Source organism: Echinops telfairi, unplaced genomic scaffold, assembly GCF_000313985.2.
Source record: "Echinops telfairi isolate 266 unplaced genomic scaffold, ASM31398v2 ScPeMD7_7427;HRSCAF=8465, whole genome shotgun sequence".
Classification (NCBI taxonomy): domain Eukaryota; kingdom Metazoa; phylum Chordata; class Mammalia; order Afrosoricida; family Tenrecidae; genus Echinops; species Echinops telfairi.
The window spans coordinates 17,247,299-17,250,626 of record NW_022111327.1 but is presented as its reverse complement, the minus strand read 5'-3'; the positions used below and the strand labels follow the sequence as shown (position 1 = coordinate 17,250,626).

Below are 3,328 nucleotides of genomic sequence, written 5' to 3'. Positions count from 1 at the left end.
CCACCTCAGCTGAGTGGCTTTAAAACAGGGAGCTATTAGCTAAGCACCCTTGACAGAAGGCTCTTCCGAGTTGAACTTGGACTTCCGAGTCACCTCCATGATGCAGCATGGCCGGTCTCATGCTTAAATCATTTTACAGGGGAAACATTACACTCTGAGCACAAGACCAAGAGCCCGGTTCCCACCGGGTTCAGCAGGCCCGGTGTCGCGGGCACTCAGGCAGAATGTGCTAGGGTCCCACCGTGCTTGTGCCACAAGTCAATGGCCTTGCTCACGATGGCATCTGAGTTGTCCTGGGGGGTGTTTTCCAGGAACCTGGTGATCTCAATACTGTTCAGGGCCATTACTTTTATCTTGAAGGTTAACAAAATTTCCACTGCTACAAACACGAGGATCTTACAGGATCTACTTTGTCCCAAACTCTCTGCAGACTGGACTCAGGCAAGCCCCCAGCAAAGCAGTTCTTGAACCAGAGCTCATAGGGCAGTTTGGAGAGCGCAGAACACGTCTTCCGGTGAGTAAGCAGCCAGCTGTCTTCCAGATTCAAGTACTGGTCAAAAGCCTTTGGCAGCTGGGGCAGAGCGTCCTGGTACTTCCTTAACGGGCTGACGGAGCTGCGGATGACCCCGCAGCAGTCCACGCTCTCCTCCGCCATCTCATCCATGGCTTTCGCAATGGCCAGAAACACCTTGTCTTGGGCTCCAGCGGAAAAGAGGGGCTTCGCGGCAGCTTCCCGGACTCTAGCCGGTGCAATCGGAGAGAGACTTCCGCTTGGGGCCGCTAGGGCCCACGAAGCGGATGCCTCCCAGGGCGTGCAGGATGTCCGAGCACTGCTCCTGGCTGCAGGCCATCACCTGGGCATGGGACTCAGGGTGCGGAGGCCGGATCCCTAGAAGCACCTTCCACACCAGGGCGCGGTACATGGACCCGAGGGGGAACCTCTGACTAAAAGTACGAAGTTTCTCGATATCCAGAGCGTCATCTTTTAGAAGAATGTCTAGTGATTTCTTTTCTTCTACTCCACGAAACCCCACTTTCTCATCATCTTCCGAGCGGAAGTTTCTCTGAGAGTCTTCAGTCATGTGTCTCTTTTGGTCCTCCAAGAAAGTGAGCAGAGGAGAGAAAAATGAACCTCAAGGTCATGGGATTCCAGTTGATTTCAATTTTCTTTTAAGTAGTTGTGCTTCCTGCACTGGACATCTCCTCCACTAGAGGAAACCACTCCCGGTGGACGCGAAGCGATCCGGGAGATACCCCGTGCTCATTCTAACCGGCCGGCGGATCGCACATGGGGTCGCACCCGGCGGGTGGCTGGACCGCAACAGGACTGCCGCCTCGGACGTTTTGTTCAAGCTCCGATGCAAAAATTTATTGACATTTTGCATCAAAATGCGGTTATGTGGAGTACTGATGCGGTTATGTACCAGGAGTTCTACTGTACATAAAGTTATTTCTTATAAACATGAGTGCCTTTGAACTTGTTTCTCTAGTCTACCCAGACTAACACAAAATCTCAATGACCTGAATTTGGAATTACAATGGACCTCAATTGCCAGTGCAACTGTGAAAAAGAACAACAACGATGAAGGACTCAAATGTCCTGATTTTAAAACGTACATAAAACCCTGGAGTACATAAAAGATGATGTTACTGGCACAGGAGATGAATGGAATATAATTCAGAATGAAGGGAGAAATCCACATATCCATGACTAGTGGATCCTGGACTATTCAGTTGAAATTGATTATGCTCCTCAACACATGCTGTTGGAAGATGAGGATTATTAACACGCAATAGGATGAAGTTGGACCTGACTTTACAGCATATATGAAAATAAATTCAAAATGAGTCAAAGACCAAAAGAGAAGGATTAAAGCTATGAAAACTTTAGAAGAAAAATAAACCTATCTGACCGGGACCGACTTAGAGTCTTAAACAGTCATGACAAATATCTATTTTGTGGTTGGTTTCAGATGTTGGCAATAAAGCAAATAGACTAGGAATGGGGGGGTCACAGGATTTTGGGGGGCGGTTTCCAATGCATATGAAAATTATATTTATGAGCAGCCAAGGTTATCTTGCTTTGAGGACAGTTTTGCCCTCAAAGGACTTGCCTAGGTCTGCCCTTAATGGTTATCGTTGAGGTCCGTGCTCCTTATGAACACCTCTCTGGTCAAGTAGCCAAGTATCGAAAGACCCTAGAAATCCTGGAAGCTTTTCTAAGCTAAAATTTGGTACGGTTGTAGAAAAGAATCCACTGACTCTGTGAAAATGGAACTTAAGAGAATTGATTCAGAAGAAGAAGGATAACACTCCTTTATAGGAAGGTATTAGTCTGCTCATGAGAACTGATGATTTCAACTACAGTTCTCACCCAGGTGGCTATCATTTATGAAACAAAGAGATTATAACACGGTCATTTGTTTGGCTAATTTTGGTTGTGGTAACAACTCAGATGGTTCAAGGGTGGAAAGTGGGCTTGTTTTGGTGGTTAGATATATAGAATTACAATCATTGGTTCCTGGAACAAGTTACAGGGTTTTCAATCGTAGCTTTATAGCTTTCAGATGGGATCTGGTCTAGGGGGAAAAATCCCTGCCATCGAGTTGATGTCAACTTATCGGACCCCATAGGACAGGATAGAACTGCCCCTGTGGGTTTCTGAGACTATAACTCTCCATGGGAGTAGAAAGCCCTGTCTTTCTTCCCGAGACCACTTGGTGGTTTCAAACTTATTACCTCTCACTACACTATACTGTAGTCTATAAACTTCACAATAAGGTGAAAGTTTGAAATATTATGCAAATGGAAGACATGTGACACAAAGGTTGGAAAGGGGGACAAGTTTTAGGAAAGAAAACCACCGTGTACTTGCTATATGCATGGTTGGCACAAACCTTCAATTTGTAAAAATAGAAAGAAAGAAAAGAAAATCAATATCCCGGAAGCACAATGAGAGACACACAACAAAACAAGGTGTGCCTGTATTTAACGACAAAAGCCCAAGCAGCCAAAGAAACTATAAATTGAACTTCATCAAAATGAAAGATCTCTGTGCATCAGAGAACACTGTCAAAAAATAAATTGGCAACTCACAGCAAGGGAGAAAATGTGTGAAAAAAAACTGGTGACTAAATGTAATGCAACCATAACAATTCGATGCCAAAAGCAATTCTATTTAAAATAGGCAGAAGAATTACATAGGCCTTTCTGCAGAGAAGAGATGCAGGTGGACATGACACGATTTCCAAGGAGCCTTGCACACAAATGGAGTCCTGGTGACACAGTGGGTTAAGTGGTGTCTGGTAGCCACATGTGGATGGTTCAA

The 3,328-nt window shown here is 45.4% G+C and overlaps 1 pseudogene; it reads right to left on the bottom strand.

The window, feature by feature from the left end:
- Positions 1-215: 215 nt before the first annotated feature.
- LOC101643840 lies at positions 216-1,082 on the bottom strand (annotated as a pseudogene).
- Positions 1,083-3,328: the final 2,246 nt, after the last annotated feature.